Here is a 17,304-nt window from a genome sequence, read left to right as displayed (position 1 = left end):
CCTTTTTCCTTTTAGTGCTTTCCAGTGTGGCCACTGAAAACAAGGCTGGGCCCCCACCCCAATGCAGCCTTCCTCAGGAAAGAAGAAAGCTTTCAGCTATCCTGGTGAGGCCCATAGAATTCTTGAGGCTTTAGTTGGGTTTCTACAGAAACCTATTCAAGTATAAAGAAAAGAAGACTGGTGTGTTGTCAGCCCCTCGGCATCCCTTTGGTCCACACCCATGGATTCAACCAACTGTGAGTTGAAATTATTGCTGTATAAGGAAGAAAAAAAAAACCCTTGCATTTGTATGGAATTCATACAAAGTTTTTCTCTTGATTGTTTATTGAACAATAGAGTATAACAAATGTTAACAAAGCATTCAGGTTGTTGTAAGATTATGAGTAACCTGGGGATTGTGTAAGATATAACAGAGGTTGTGCGAGGGGTAATGTAGGCAAATACTTCCCCATTTTGAAAGAAAGTTTAGCATCAGCAGGCTTGGGGGGTTGGGTGGGTGCATATGGGCAACTATGAGTGATTATGTTAGCACACATCAAAGATACCCTTTGGAAGGTCCAGGAAGGCTTCATAGGGGAAGTGAGATTTAAACCAAGTAGGAGCTGTTGAGTGCTTGTGTAGACACCTCTGGGCAGTCATGTCAAAACTGAGATGCAAGCATAGGCCTTCATTGTTACGGCAAGAGGGGACAGGTGACCCAGCAAGGGACTTGTGGCAGTCTACCATCATTCTCAAGCTTTCAGTTCTTTCTTGCTAAAATCTACCCCTGGGCTGTTTCCTCTTCTGCTGGGGCTCGTATCACACAGCACATTTTCCCATTAACCTCATAAAAAAACCGAGTTGCAGCCTCCCTGAGGGCTCAGGTGTAAAACAGCTGAGGGTGGGTGGAAGTTAGGCTCCAGTGGCCCCTCCTTTCTGCACCTCCACTTGCACAGTGTGAGGAGAAACAGCAGTCCTCCTCCCTGGGCTGTTGCCTGGATCGGATGGCATGTGCGTGGAAGATATTTACTTCTGTCCTTGTTGGACAAGGTCGCGTAAATGATCTGATATTAGACCTCCGTCACAGCAGATAATGTCATACTCAGTGCTGCTTGCCAAGGGCTTGCCTCACAAGTGACTTCCAGCAAGTTCTGTGATATGCCAGGCCTCAGGAAGCGTGGCTAAAGTCCCTAAAGAGAGAGAGAGAGCCTTGAGGCCCAAGAACTTGCCCTGCAGGGTAGAAGGAGGGCTTAGAAGAAGCCATATAGTTTCTGTGTGTAGTTTCTGCGACAGGTTTCAAACACACCGGGGATAAGAACTGAATTCACAGCACAGTGCTCTGTAAGGCCTCTACAGCAGAGACAGCAGATTTCTCTATTGGAAGTCTCGGCACAGCTCCTAATGGCACCTCGGCTTCTCCCCTGAGGCTGCGCTCCAGACTAAGAGCCTGTTCTTCTCTGGGGAGATAAAGTAGCGCCTCAAATTTAGAAATCAGCCTTCAACCCTGAAAAGATTTCACTTTATTTCATGCCTTAATCCATCCTTCCATGGTGGAGCCCTGCTTTGTCTACAGTCTACACTCAGAGAGGTTTGGCCTCTGGAAGGCACCAGCATCTCTTGGAAGAACATCCACATGGTGCCTCTGCTGTCTTCTCAGAAGTTCCCAAAGTTGCCAGAGGATGAGAATAATTGCCTGCTCTGTCTATACTTACCTGAATCTGGACCTCTGGGGTGGAGGGGTAGGGGGCAGCAGCGGTGAGTGACTATTCTCTTCCCACTGCCTGTCTCCTGCTAGAGTATCTCTTTGGTCACAATAAAAATTACAAGTAATGACTTAGAGGACTCAGGAACCTAGGGGATGCAGGGCTGGTCCTTCTATGGATGAGAGGAGGCAGAGTGGGCAGAGCAGTGGATCAGATGGGCAGGACCACACAGAAGAACCACAGCAATATCAGGTTTCTTGGAACCCTGAAGGGAGAAGAAAACAGCCATCCCTGAGGTGCGGATCTTCCCAAGAAAGAGAATGCCATTTAAGGAAAAGAGTGATCCAAGCTGAAAGGCAGATTTTGCTTTCCCAGCCAGATCAGAGTTCAAAGGTCCTACGTCCAGCGCATCTGCCAGAATATTCCACATGACCACAGACATTCCTTCCTCTGGTTCTTACACGACAAAGAGCAGAGGGGTTGTTCGACATTTCTGAACCTCACCCATCTTCCCCAGGACCAAGACCTTGGCAGGCCACCACTACAGAGAAAGCAACAGTTCTAATCTGATGGTAAAATATCAGGAGTAATGATTATGCTGAACAGCTGATAAGGGGTTTGCTGAGGACATTTTATGTGCTTGGAAGGAAGAGTCAGTCTGTGTCTGCTTACTGCAAAGGCAATTCGGCTGGGCATGGGGCAAGACTGTCCTCAAAGCCAGGTGCTCACAGATGTGGAATAGACAGGAGTCCTACCCATGTCTTATGCTACCATTGCCTCTTTGGAGTGGTCTTGCAGCATGGCTCAGAACACTCAGTTTTTCAGCTATGTTAATCTTTTGTGGTGTTCTGAGTACATCCTACCTCTTCTCACCTCTGTACCTTTGCAGGGGCTTTTGTCTTAGCCCAGGACATTGCTTTCTCACTAAATGCTCTCCCAACTGAATGAGCTCCACTGTAGTTTTGTATCATCACTTGCTCCTCAAAGCCCCATAGGCAGCTGGAGTCCTAGATAACGGCTTTTTCTAGGAGTGCTTACAGCCCCTCTACAGAGTTCACCATGGGGCTCAGTCTCCATTGTATGGTGTTTGGACTTAGGCTGCTTTCTTTGAAAGACTGGGTAATACCTATCTCATTTACTCTTTATTCCGGGAACACAGCCCACTGCCTAACACCCAATAGGTACCTAGAAAGCATGCAGAGAGGGTTGGTGGTGCTCACATAGACAGCCCCCGTGGCCCACGTAGGAAGAATACGGGAAAAGTCTCTAGTAATGGGGCCAAAGGGCAGCTACCTCCCTGAGGAGAACCTCCCAGTAAAAGAGCTGCAGAACCACGGACCTTGTAGAAGTAGGCTTCCGGTGAGCACGAAAGGAAAGGTGATCTAGGCAGAAGGAACGGCGTATGCAATGGCCCCAAGGGATGAAGACCTTTGTGAGTCACAGAGAATGGAAGACAGGATGTGGGACACAGGTCTTGGAGCAGGGGGACTTGGAAAGGCTCAAGCTCTGGACTATTTTGTCACTTCCTGGTGATGTTCCTGAGTTTCAGTGAAACAGAATAATAGTGGTTCCTCCCTCATAGGAGGATGTGGTAAGATACAACTAAGGAGTTTTTGGCCAACACTGCCCTTGCCAAACGCCAACAAAGGACCAAGTTTTCATTCCATGCTGTCCTTTCTAGCAACAGGGATGAGATTTGCGAGAACTTTCCAGTGCACACCCTCACTGGGGACCCGAGAGAATACCCCAGGAATGGGACAGCACCGAAGAGGCAGACAAGTTGCTCAGGAAGGGTATGATCAGGAGGAAGCAAAGGAAAACTGTTAGCAGGAAGAGAAGCCTGAAGAGGTAAGGCATGGCAAAAGGAGCATGTCTGGGTTGGGGAAGATGGGGGGAGGTGTGGGGGAAGGTGGTGACAAGCATGATTGACAGCAGAGGTACTAGAATTTAAAATTAGACAAAGGGTCCCTAAAATAGCTGGGGCTGGGTGGGCTGGCTGTGTTTTTATCAAGTGGAGGAACTGCTATGGGCTTCACCTTTCTCCATGGTAGAACTGGCTTACCAGCCTTACCTTAGTGGCCTGTGGAGTCACCCAGTAGAATCCTGTCAACTCTCCTGCGTATGGAGGCCATGATCATTGAAGGAGGGACAGATGATTTCCTATGAGGTCTTTCCGTGCAACATGAAGGAAACCAAAAGAAAGTCTGAGTCTACATGTTCCCGGAGTGAACTGTCTAGCCCACCTGCTACCTTCCCACGTCTGACCTGAGAGAGTAAACCACCTTGAGGCCCTCAGCAACCAAAGGCCCTTTTGGTCTAGGGACAGGATACTCAGAAAGGAGCAAGGACAGTTATTCAGGAAGTGAAGTAGACCTAACCCTTGTGTCATGTGTGAGTACTGACCACAAGACTGCCGCTGGGACTTGTAGTGAACAAAGACAGGACCAACTGTCAAGCCTACCATTGCCAGTAGCGACCATTATTATACACTGAGCTTCCTGTCCGTGAATCAAGTTCTCAGGTCCCTATAGTCCTTCATTCGATGAATTCAGATGAAACCGCAGAATGTATTACAGAATAATAGAGGCACACTCTCAAAGTTGATTTTAACTGTCAATTTGACACAAACCTAGAGTCCCCTTGAAAGAGGAAACCTCAACTGATGAGTTGCCTCCATCAGTCAGGCTTGTAGCCGTGTTTCTGAGGCATTCTCTTAATTGCTAATGGACATGGGGGCAGGGAGCTTAGCCCACTGTGAGCAGTACCATCCCTAGGCTGCTGAGTCAGCACCATTTAAGAATGTTAATTGGATGTAAGCCTGGAGCAAGTTAGTAAGCAGCATTCTTCAACAGCCTCTTTAATTCCTGCCTCCAGGTTCCTGTCTTGAGCTCCTGTCCAGACTTCCCTTGATGATAGACTCTGATATGGAAGTGTAAGCCAAATAAACCCTTTCATTCTCCAGGTTGCTTTGGTCAGTGTTTTATCATAGCAATAGAAACCAAACTAGGACACATTTGCAAAGATAAGACTGGACCTTTGCCTAAAGGGGTTATTATGTAGAAAACCATTATTACAGGGTGAGACTAGACAGTGGCCAAAGGGACCATTGATTTCAGGCAGGTTTTTATAGTGTTTCTTAAAGTCTCCCATCGGCTTTATGCCATATTATTTCTCTCTCTCTCTCTCTCTCTCTCTCTCTCTCTCTCTCTCTCTGTGTGTGTGTGTGTGTGTGTGTGTGTGTGTGTGTGTGTGTGTGTGTAATGGTTTATTATCTATAAAGATATTCATCTTTCTACATCCATCTTACTTCACTTAATAGGCCCTCCAGTCACATCCATTTTCAGCAAATAAATTAATCTAAACAAATGAATTAGTGAATAAATTAATCTTTGTGGATGAATAAAACTGCAGTGCACATAGGTTCGACAGTTTCTTTTTCCACCCATCTGTTGGTGGGCACACAGCTGATTCTAACTTGGTTGAACTGAGAGTCGTGCAGGTACCTTACCTTAGATCTCTCCAGACACATACACAGAAATGGTCTACCTGAGTCATATGGCCGTTCCTGTTTTAGTTTTCTAAGGAAGCATGATACTGATTTCCATAGTGGTTGGGTCAATTTGCACCTCTTAACCATTGTGGGTTTTAGCACCTACGTGTTTGACATGGTACAAATTCATATGTAGCAAAATACTGGAGGAAGATGTATGCAGAAGATAGAGCCTTCTGCCCCACTGGTACTTCACTCATCCAAACAGACTCTGTCAACTTCCTATTATGGATATGCTGCTTCAGGAAACAGCCTGGAGCAAGAGAGTCCTTGGGTGATTCCTCCTGGTCACGATCCAGTCCTCAAGAGGGAAAAGGAAAGGAAGAGCGGTGTTCAAGGTGGCAAGTGAGACCATGCAGTCTCTAAAACTACCTACAGAATAGGTACCTTCATGACACCCATTAATAGACAAGGAAACAAAGATACTATGGGTTCATACCAGCCAAATGTGATATCTACTAAGCTGGAAGATGGACATGTGTTTGAGTTGGAGTAGACTCTTCAATCCTGGAACACTTTCTATTATAGGCACAGTGCAGACATTCTACATGCAATACATACCCAAGACTCCTAGCAAAACTTAGATGATTCAGGGATGACCCTGCTTTAGAAATGAGCATAGCAGCAGGGCAATGGTGGCGCACTCCTTTAATCCCAGCACTTGGGAGGCAGAGGCAGATGGATTTCCAAGTTCAAGGCCAGTCTGGTCTGCAGAGTGAGATCCAGGGACAGCCCGGGCTATACAGAGAAACACTGTCTTGAAAAAGCAAAAGTAAAAAAAGGAAGAAAGGAAGGAAGGAAGGAAGGAAGGAAGGAAGGAAGGAAGGAAGGAAGGAAGGAAGGAAGGAAGGAAGGAAGGACTGAGCATAGCTAGTTTAAGATTTCCACCTTCAAGGAGTCTCCTGATAGAAGTGCACTGGCTACCCTTGACTTGCATACAACTCAGCTGAGCAATAGGCTAGTGAAATATGTAAGGCTTAAGAACAATGAGATATAGATTTCCTTCAGCACTGGGTCCTGCCCCCTTGACTCAGCCTAGACTGAGTCACATGCAAGGATGCCAAGAGGTAGTTTGTTAAGGGTTGGCACTTTGATGGTTCTAAATGTAAGCAGTGCTCAGAGGTGGGGCTTCTGGGAAATAACTGGATCCAGAGGGTCCTTTCTTCATAAACAGATACATCCTATGATGAGCCCATAACTTTCTAGTATTATTTGCAGGTGATTGGTTAAGAAGAGGGACCCAGTTGGAGAAAATAGATGTCTAAAGGCATGCCTTTAAAGGGTGGAGATTGTTCACTGCCCCTCCTCTCCCTTTGCTTTCTAGTTGCTATGAAGTATGCATGCTTTTACTACCATGACATGCTGCCTCATCATGGCCTAAAACCATGGACAGAAACCTCTGAAACTGGTACCCAAAACAGTGCCTATTGCAAAGTCCTGGCCTAGGCTAGTTGTTTCTAGATCGTGGTGTCTAAGGTCTGTTTTTTAAAAAAGGAAGGGAAAGGCTGGCTAGTTGACCTCTCATTGGCTCAACCAGGCCCTACTCAGTGCAGCGTGACTGGTACAAAATCTTGGAGCAACTGAGGAGGCACCCTCACCTGCTGCTGGGCCAGAGATCTCCATGGAAAGCCTCCAGTACACAAACCCACAGTTTTCACTCCCCTTGTATTGTTGAGAAACTAGAGGTCATGATTTGGTGCTAACTTTGCTCAATCACCAGCTAGTGAAAGAGCCCAGATCCAAGTATGGGTCCTCTCACCACAGATACCATGCACATATTTAATTTTGTCCAGGCTTCAGGGTCTAGATTATGGCTTCTTGATGACAGCAGGACTATTGGCTGTTTGATCTGGATGAAACTGAATGATGGGTTGTGGGCATGCTCAGCAGAGAACTGATCTCTGCTCTCTGTGCGGGCTCTACCTTGTGCTGATCAGTTCTTTGTCAAGTTGGAAGGCGGAAGAAACCGGATGAGGAGAAATAATATTTGAAATATAAACTAATGATAGAACACAAACATGACTGCAAGTAAATATGGTTAGTGAGGACGAGGTGAGTGCTATTTCATGAGGGAGAGGAGTGGTAAGGAGGGTGTGGCTTTTGCTCTGCTCAGTGAGTCTAGGTTATCTCGGAGGCTTTCCAAGAACAGAGGAGGGCTCTCTGTGGAGCAGTGCATAGGGTCCTTCTCATCTGTGCTTCTCTGTGGTGCAAATGGAGACACAGAACCAAGCTCACAGGCTTTCATGTGGATAGAAAAGATGGAGCACAGGCTGTGGTACTTAGCACAATAAGGCACGACACTCAGAAATGCTCTCTTTTTACGTGACTCATGAGGAAACAAAGACTGTTTCCAAATTGCCCTCAGGTCTCACACTCAAGCTCAGTGTCCCCTGTATTCAACCCCACGTCCCTCCCCCAGATCAGTTGCAGATTTTTTCAATTGAGTCCCATGAAGCCCCAGGGAGGTCAAGATGGAAGAATGCACCACTTTTGCATCTTACACAACTATGCTTCTGTACCTGGCCTAGAACCTTATACAGCAAAACCTCTTGAATTTAGTGAATGAATCACTTCATTCTTAGTGCCATCTTGCTGGTGACTCCAGTTTATTCTTTCATTGGGCAACTTGAGCTACTTCTTCAGAGGGTACACAGTGGGTAGGCATTTATTTATTTTATTTTATTTTATTTTATTTTATTTTATTTTATTTTATTTTATTTAGAAAACTAAATAAACTCTTGAATGAGCCATGAAGAAAGACATTGGTTTGTGGAGGTCAAGCCTCAACTAGATTTTGAAAGAAAGAAAAGAAACGAAAGAAAGAAAGAAAGAAAGAAAGAAAGAAAGAAAGAAAGAAAGAAAGAAAGAAACTATAAATTTAACAGGAAAGCCCTAATCCTACCCCCAAAACCTTTTTGTCAGCACTCATATCAAGACTGATCACCACCCCCACCTCCAATCAGCTGCAGTTTCCACCAAAGCCTCTGTGCCCTGTCATGTCACTAACATTTTGAGACTTCCTGGATGCAAGGTCACTCAAGAAGTACATGCTGATGGAATGTTTAAGCCCATGAATTGAGAGATTGACCCTAGCCTGTCCTAGAACAGAGGATAGAAATGACTTGGCCACAGTCTCTTAGCTGGCTGGCATTGGGACAAGAGAGATGGCTGCCTCCATTCCTTTGACAATTCCTCATGGCCCTCCATGTTCTCAGAAGACCAAGTATGACTCTATGGGGAAAGAAAGGAGCTATCAATCCCCAGTAGAAATCAGTGCATGGTGTTTGGTAGTGAGGTATAGTCAGCTTTCTAGACTCTACCAAAGCCCAGGATGGCGACTTAGCGGTAGCCTTTGCTGACTCTGGGTCCTGCTCAGTAAATGGTGCCAAGAAAGCACTGTACAAATAAAGATAACTCTGGAAGAGAAACCAATGGGCCCATCCCAGAAAAAGGAAAAAAAAATCCCTCTCCAATCTGCCCATTCTCATCATCCCTCTGTTCGTGTAATACGAGCAAATAGTGGGCACCAGTCACTCTATGTTTTGAGCAAACAGTTGAATGTCACTGTACCTCAGTGGACTAGATGCACACAGGCACAGTAAGTACCTCCTGGCTAGGGTGTCTGACTGGTGGAAGTTCACGGATGAGTAGAGCCTGGTACACAGTTCTCACAGTGGCAGTGTGGTTCGCCACCCTGGGAGTGCCCCCCCCCCCAGCCATCAGCCACTGTGCTCTAGTGTATTGTTTGTGAGCACCTGTGTGTCCTAGTTTGCTGTAATAAAACACCATAATCAAGAACAACTCGGGGAGCAAAGGGTTTATTCGACTTACATTCCCATCATCAAGAAAAGCTAAGGCCGGAACTCCAGGCTCTTGCCTGGAGGCAGGAACTGAAGCAGAGATCATGGAGGAGGAGTTTTCACCAGCTGGCTATGTGTGGCTTGTTCAGATAGCTTCTTCATATAACTCAAGGCCACTTGCTCAGTGGAGGCAATGCCTACAGTACGCTGGGCTCTCCCATATCAGCCATTAATGAAGATAATGCTAACAGACATGTCTAAAAGCCAGTCGGGTACAGGGTTTTGTTTTTTTTTTTTTTCCAGTTAAAGTTCCCTATTCCTAGATGACTCTAGCTTGTGTCAAGTTTGCCAAAAACAAATTAACATACTGTGCCTAGCGAGCACATGCCCTCTGTTGGACAGCAGATCTGTGCTAGACACATTCTCCTGTCTCTGGGGCTATTGCTCCAGCAGCACTCTCCTCCCACATCGACATTACCCACCACTGCTATTTGTCCCTGGGACGGGATTGTTTCTACCACAGTATTCATATACTGGTATGTCTTCCACATAAACATGAACACACTTCGTCAAGCTCATATACCCCTACAGCTGCCATCCTGTCTCTTCGCTCCTTAAACTGGCGCATGCCTGCCCTACCTCTGAACCCTTTCATTCTGTGTCCTTAGGTTCACTCTGGTTGGACTCTTGGCGCCACTCCACCTCCTGAAGTGCACCTGTAACCTCTCCCTGTTCTCCACATCGCAGTTTTAGTGGCTCCACACACCCATCTGGTTTCCCTTCAGAATTTGATGTCTTACTGCATCTACCACCCAAGCCTGAACGCTGTCACCTCTCACCTGCATAGCTGTCACATCTCCACTTTTGCCCCCCTCTGTTCCTCTTCTCAACACAGTCCCCAGAAAAGTTCTCTTAAAACACAAATCAGCTCAAAGCCTCTGTTTAAAAGCCTGCTATGTTTGCCTTCACTGCTAAAGTAAGAAACTTTAGAAACACCACAGTGACCAAGAGGGTTCTGTGTGGCCCATCTCCTCTTCCTGTCACCACACAGACCTATGTTTTCCTTTTGCCCCCACTTCCTCCATCCTGCTTCTAAGAATTGTGTGCTTTCTCCTCTCAGAGACAAACCAGAGGCTGCCTAGCTCCCCTCAAGTCTCACCTCCAGGTCACCTTCAGAGCCATCCTTCCTGATTCCCACTTTAACTGCACACTCTACCCAATGGCTTTTCCTGCTCTATCTCACTCCAGTTGTGACATCTTGTCACTTCCTACCTCTGCCTCCATGGCAGCGCTTTAGGGGTTGCCATAACCAGGCCTGCGGGGTTGCCTAGCACTATCACCAGTCACACGAACTCCATACCAGCAGGGTGGCTGGACAGATCTGTTCACGGACTGATTCATCTGAATAGATTTCTGTGGGCTTTGTCTTACTCTGTTGGTGGAGGGGAGGAAAAAGCTGCCTCTTAGCAGCCATGTGTGTGGCTATGTCCTGGGGCCCACAGGGTGGTGAGTGGAGCTTTCCAAGATCTTACAAGTACCTGCCAGACACACAAGGGAAGGGAAATGTGTACTAAGAGCTTCTAATGCTGGGATAAAACATCATGACCAAAACGCAAGATGGGTGGAAATGGCGCATTAGGCTTATGTTTCCACACTGTAGTCCATCACTGAAGGAAGTTGGGACAAGAACTCAAACAGAGCAGGAAACTAGAGGCAGGGGCTGATGCAGAGGCCATGGAGGGGTGCTGCTTACTGACTTGTTCTCATGGATTGCTCAGCCTGCTTTCCTGTAGAACCCAGGACCATCGGTGGCAGGCGTAGCACCACCCACAGTGGGCTGGGCTCTGCCCTCGATGATCATTAGTTAAGAAAATGCCTTACAGGCTGGCCTAGAGCCTGGTCTTACTGAGGCATCTTCTCAGTTGAGATTTCCTCCTTTCAGATAGCTCTAGTTTGGGTCACGCTAAAATAAAACTAGCCAGCACGCTGCTCCAATGCCACTCAAATTTGGCTCCGTAATAAAGTTTCCTTTACTCCCTTTGAGTTGTGAGAGTTAAGGGATTTTTGTTTTGTTTTGGTCTTACATCAACAATGCCTTCTCTTCCATAGCCCCTTCCAGAGGGCCCCCAGCCCTCCAGCCCAGTCTGACTCTCAATACCATCTCCAGGCTACCCGCTAAGTCAGCAAAGGGGACACACTTGCCTCCCTGTGGTATGTGTTCTCCCTCACACTCCACACTATAAGGAACAGCCTTTCTCCTGCTGCCCACTGGGAAACGATCTCTAGCCTACCTATGCCCTTCTTAAGGATCCGTTGTGGTAGGTGGTTGTGTGACTTCTCTTCTCACAGAGATGTGAAACAAGTTCTTGGGCTGGGAGTGACAATGCAGTAGGGCTTATTGAGGCATACAGGGTAGAGGGGAAGGTCTGAAACACATAAGACTGGGAGAACAAATGATGGAGAGAAGCAGAGTAGCTTCCCAGGCAGGACATGGTGGTTATCTGCACAAACACAGCAGTACAGAAGGAGGTCGCCATGACCAGGCCTGCGAGGTTGCCTAGCACTATCACCAGTCACGTCAGAACGAGAGAAACTGTATTTCAGGGAGAGATTGTGAGAGAAAGGAGAAACAAGCTATAGAGAGGCTAACAGGAAAGCTCAGGGGCCCAGTTCTGAAATGTGTTGGAAAATGTCTGGTGATGGCCTTGACGTGAGAACTTTCCCTGAATAGCTCTTCCAGAAACTTCCATGCTCTACCACTTTACAGGCTGAGACAGTCTCTCAGGCTTGTTTCCGCATCACCTCAGTGCATAAGTACACGAAGAATCAGGTGTTGTGTGTCTTTACTTCTCGGTATCAGAGAAAGCTCACAAATGAACAACAGTTGAAGGTGTCGCTTTAATAAAAGCCATACCATGTTCTGTGGCCATCACACACCCTCAGTGTGTACATCACTGTACAGAGACAATTTCACAGCAGGAAGTTTCGTTCCAGTCTTTCAATAACTCTACAAATAGGTGCCCATCCACCTATTCACATATTTACTTGGTCAACAAAAGAAGATGTAATTTGTGTCAGGTGCTGCCAGCATCAGAAGGCAGGAAAACACAATAGGCCAAACCCCTGCCTTTCTGCAGCTATCATTTCTGCAGAAACTATTGCCATTCCCATTTTCTAAATGGGAAGACTGCGATCTAAGCACATGATGGGGGGCTGCCTGATGCCGAGGGCAAGAATGGTTTTCCAACAATTCTAGGTACTACAAGAATGATGGGTTTGTCAATGATATATCTTGTTCCTTCTCTCTCTCTCTCTCTCTCTCTCTCTCCCCTAGCTTAACAACAAGTAAAGAGAGACTTGGCAGAAATCCGAACCCTGGGACTACCTTGGAACTCCTCCCCTGTCTGATGTGTGTGTGTTTAACAACAATGTGAGAAATACCTTCCAGGTCTTTTCTTGCTGGCTCTGCGAAGAGGAAGCCACCCAGCATTGTGAGCACTGCACAGCGTCTGCTTGTGTGCAAACCCGCAGGCATTTTTAGCAACTTTGGGGAGCAGAAAGAAAAGCTGTTGGTTTTGTTTGCACATATTTCTCGCCTCTGCAGAAGGCTCCTTGCCACCCGGCAGCCTCTGAGCTGCCACTTAGGAGTGATGTCTCCATAGCTCCTGCCTGCAAAGCTGCAGGTAGCATGTTGGTTTGCCTGCTCTCCTCCCAACACCCTCATCTGGAAATAAATCTTATCATAAGGTCATAAAGGCCCTTGCCTCCGGAAGCTGGGGCTGTGTGTGTGTATGGGGGGTGGGGGAGGGGAGGTCCTTAGGCTTCAGAAAGGCCAGCCTACCTGCAAAATATTAAGCTGGATGGGGGTTGCTTGGAAGATATAGAGATTCCCTAGAATTGGAAGGAGATAGGTTGGAATCCCAGCTCTCCACATTCTCAGCTGTAAAACCATTGACAGGTAACTGATCTGCTCTTGTTCCTCCAGCATTCTTTTCCCATCATTTGGACTATTAGTACATTATCCTCGGGGATTGTTAGGGATACAGGCTACTGTGCCCAGATAGCAGCCAGCACTGAGACAGCACACATTTTCTTTCCAGTAAATTGCACAAGCTGTTCAGCAGCAGCAGCAGCATAAGCACAACTATTAATATGTTATTAATTTGTGGGTGGCAAAGTCAAGAATTTGGAGAACTGAGAGTCTGAAGTCCTTAAAGCAAGGATTGGGTCCTAGACACCCTTGCACACCCAATGTCTAAAAATAACCTAGTCATGGGCAACTGCACAGTTAAGTTAGAGACACTGTACTAGATGAAGGGAGAATTGACCAGACCTTGGAATGGATAGTTCAAGGCTGAGTAAAAAACACACAGTGTATATTTCTCAGGCAGTAGACTGTCATCTCTACCTGTATTTGCACTTCATTTAGACTCCCAAGGCAGAATGTATTATTATAATTTATATTTTATAAACTAGGAAACTGTCACCCATGACCGATCGGTGTCATCCAGATGAGTAAAGAGGTGTTTGGCTTCTTAACCCACAGCCCAGCCTCTGCCCTGCCCTGCCAAGACCTGTTGTGACCTACTGTGACCTGCTGTGACCTGACAGGAAGAGTAAGGTCTGAGGTTTCTTCTTCTAACCTAAATGAGTTCCTGCTTGTCTTGGTGTGCTCCTTGCTATCAGGAAGAACATGGCTTCCTCCCTACAAAGACCTCAGCAAGTGACTTTCAAACCAGCCATGTTATCATTTCTGGGGGTTATCACCAGAATGTTTGGCTTTCCCCAACAATGGCCAGATACCGAGAGTGGAGAGGAGGGCTGACTATTTATCATCCACCATTCTGCAAGTAAATATGCCCAAGGGAAACAAAGACCCCACCGAAACCTTTCTCTCTTGGGAAAGATACTCTAGCTCTAAAACTGAAGAGAAGAAAGGATGAATGAACCAAACAGAGGCACCAGCTTCCCCCACTGCACCAACAGGAACTTCCTTAGGATGTCACAGCAGACTATAGTCATACCCCTCAGTCAGAGAGAAGAGATTGCTTGCCCACTGCTAGCCCTAAGTGAAGAAACCATGAATGGAAACTGGAGACATTCAGAAGATTGCCTAGTGGGTTTCAAGCAGCTAATTAACCCAGCAGGCAGAAGTGTCAATGTTAAAGGAAGCTTTTGTTGGAGCAAACTGACTGTGAAGGTCAGATCCGCTCCTACTTGGTGGCCATCAGCAAGCCAGCCATGTCTGTGAGTCTACAGAAAGAGAACCAGAGTCCTGCTCAGGCAGACAGTGGATGAAATGGTATTTTGCATATAAAGCCAGAGTCCCGCTATAAAGGACACACATCTGCTGCACTTGTTCCTTAGATCTCCAAATATTTATCATATGTTAAAATAGGGGACACCTTGAGGGCGGAACAGTGGAATATATCTGTAATCCTAGCACTTAGTTTAATAGCTGACAGCAGTCCCTGTCTGAAAAATTAGAAAGAGAGAGGGAAGAAGGCAGGGAGGGAGGGCTGGAGAAAAGGAGGCAGGGAGAGAGGGGAGAGAAGGGAGAAGAAAATGAAGAAGTGCCCTGCATAGTTTTATGTCAACTTGACACAGCTAGTGTCACGTGCTTCCATAAGATTTACCTGTAGGCAAGTTTGTAGTACATTTTCTTAATTAGTGATTGACATGGGAAGGCCCAGCCCTTTGTTGGTGGTGCCACCCCTGGGAAGGTGGTTCTGTGGTGTGTAATAAAGCAGGCTGAACTAGCCATGGTAGCAAGCTAGTAAGCAGCACTCCTCCATGGTCTCTGCATTAGCTCCTGCCTTCAGGTTCCTGACCTGAGTTCCCTCTGTGATGGAGTGCGGCATGGTACTCTAAGCTGAAATAAACCCTTTCTTCCTCAAGTTGCTTTTAGTCATGATGTTTTATCACAGAAATAGAAACCTTAACTAAGATAGAGAGAGAAAGCAAAAGAGGGAGGGAGGGACAGAAGGCGTAAGAGACAGGAAGAGAGAGAGAGAGAGAGAGAGAGAGAGAGAGAATGAATACACACGTGTATAGTTTTACTCACCATTAGCACCAGAGCTGTAAAGAAGACCCACTAAAGTAAACCAGCTAGCTAACTGCCTGTTCTGTTAGCTGTCTACTGAGTCTAGCCCTTAGAACTGAGTCAGCACTTAGAACCCCACGACTCTGCCTCTGGCCTCTGCATGTGATCTTCCTTCAGATTAGATCTTCTGCTCTTCTCTCTCTCTCTCTCTCTCTCTCTCTCTCTCTCTCTCTCTCTCTCTCTCACACTCTTTTTCTCTCCCTCCCTCTCCCTCTCCCTCTCCTCTCTCTCTCTCTCTCTCTCTCTCTCTCTCTCTCTCTCTCTCTCTCTTTCTTTCTTTCTTTCTTTCTTTCTTTCCTGCTGGATTCAGAAGAGACAAGTAGGCTAGACTTCTACCCACTGTAACTTCTAGCCTGGATGACAAGACAGTTAAAGAAGTGAGGACAGAACTACAGAGAGTATAACCAGCATGAAAGGGAGATAGGTCCTCCCAAACTGCCCTCCAAGATTACTATTGGGTGGGGGTACTCCAGGCACTACCTGATGCTTTTGGAAGACTAAGCCCCAAGTTGGCAGACTTGCCCATGTGGCAGGCTCAAGGATTTGTCAGCACACCTTTGTCAGGAGCAGTTTTTGTGTCTGAGCCAACTTAGGTTGAGCTCTGAGAGATTAGAGATGCACCAACCCATATCTTAGCTCCCAACACAGGCATGCTCTGTTCAAGGTTTGCTGAATGAAGATGAACAGAAATGGATCTCTACTGGGACTAGCAGATCTCTCCCTGTGAAAGATAGGAATGACCAGTCAGAGTTAGCTTTCTTCCTCTGTGAGATTCTCTGTTTGTACCTCTCAAGGAATTAGAATTGTAAGTGCCAGCAGGGCAATGGTGATGCATTCCTTTAATCCCAGTACTTGGGAGGCAGAGTCAGAGAGAGAGAGAGAGAGAGTGAGAGAGAGAGAGAGAGAGAGAGAGAGAGAGAGAGATATTAAGTAAGGGTCCTTCTCCTTCTACCTCATCCTCACCCCTGTCTTCATTGGTAGAACCCTTTCATTGGCTGGCCCGGAACTCAGAATTCACAGATGATACAGAACCAAAACATCTGAGCATCCCTGAGACTGGCCTGGATCCTCGTAGCTGGTCTCTGTTCTCTCCTCCTCCAAGGAGTCCAGTTTGGTAGGCGAAATCTACATCTCCTCTCCTGTCCTCTCTAACACAGAGTAGGGCTGTGAACTCCATGTTCATTGTCCAGAGTTTCTAAGACCAGCTGTCTCAACAGAGGATAAGGACACAGATAAGAACCAGGCAGACTGCAGGGCAGCCAGGCTCTTCCAAACACGGTCCTACGTGTGCTTCCTTCTGTGAACCTCCTTTCTCTCATTCCCACCCTTCCCTTGCAAATTAAAAACAATTCTGGGTTGTTAGCTATTGGGTAGCAAGTCATGGTTATAAATAGATATCAGTTTGAAGCACAGTCTTTTTGCTCCTCACAACAAACCTGTGGGGCTGGTTTTAGTAAGCGCTTCATAATACGAGTGGGCTCTGAGGAGACAAGTTACTCACTCATTCCTGAAAGACAACCACCACGAAGTCCTTAGACACTCCCTGGGCTGGAGACCACACTCTCTAGCAAGTTTACACGTCAAACTCCACACTACACATGCGAGTTCAGAGGGCTAGGAAGCAAGCAATCAGCAAGCACCAGGCTTTGAGCCAAGTTGGTGTGAGCCACACCCAAGCCCGTGCTTGGGTCCAGCATACACACTCCCTGTCTGAAAGGCCCTTTTCTTACTTCCTCCTTTGAAGTTCCTCTTCCTGCTTCCTGCTTGAAGCTGGGGGAAAGACAAGAGGGACTGGAACACAAAAGCTGGTTGCTGATGCTCATACCATTTTGGCAAATAACTCAACCACTCTGTCTTAGTGTTCTCAGCACAGAATTGAAATTCTATAGTAACAGTCCCAACAAGTGTTTTAATAAGGCTTAGAATAGTATCTAGTATATAGTAAGTAGGCAGTAATTGGTAGCTGTTATGATGTATGTATAAAAATTCCAGTGATGACAGCTTTCTCCATGTCATTACAGTCAAGCCCCTGGCTTGAGGGCTTTGTTATGGACCTTCTGATCACAGCTTAAAGAGAGGTTGAAGCCCTGTCTATCTGCACTCTCCAAGGTAGAAGACTTATCTGTCCCTTCCTGCAGACAACTTTCCAGGAGAAGGTGATGAGGCCAC

General features: G+C 46.6%; 2 long non-coding RNA genes across 3 annotated transcripts; one reads left to right on the top strand and one right to left on the bottom strand.

The window, feature by feature from the left end:
* Positions 1-306: 306 nt before the first annotated feature.
* Positions 307-16,737, bottom strand: Gm12708 (predicted gene 12708). The gene is made up of 4 exons (NR_166673.1): positions 16,637-16,737; positions 3,754-3,851; positions 1,692-1,947; positions 307-1,169 (listed from the first exon to the last, which is right to left on the bottom strand). It is a non-coding gene; the product is annotated as a predicted gene 12708 (long non-coding RNA).
* On the top strand, positions 2,095-12,797 carry Gm32240. 2 transcript variants are annotated; one of them, XR_376399.3, is made up of 3 exons: positions 2,095-2,254; positions 3,364-3,530; positions 12,367-12,797. It is a non-coding gene; the product is annotated as a predicted gene, 32240 (long non-coding RNA). The 2 variants fall into 2 exon arrangements; XR_376400.3 differs by lacking the exon at positions 2,095-2,254 and adding an exon at positions 3,217-3,273.
* Positions 16,738-17,304: the final 567 nt, after the last annotated feature.

The sequence above is a fragment of the Mus musculus genome, chromosome 4, assembly GCF_000001635.26.
Source record: "Mus musculus strain C57BL/6J chromosome 4, GRCm38.p6 C57BL/6J".
NCBI classification, from domain to species: Eukaryota; Metazoa; Chordata; class Mammalia; order Rodentia; family Muridae; genus Mus; species Mus musculus.
The sequence above is the reverse complement of the archived record's forward strand: the minus strand, read 5'-3'. Positions and strand labels throughout refer to the sequence as shown.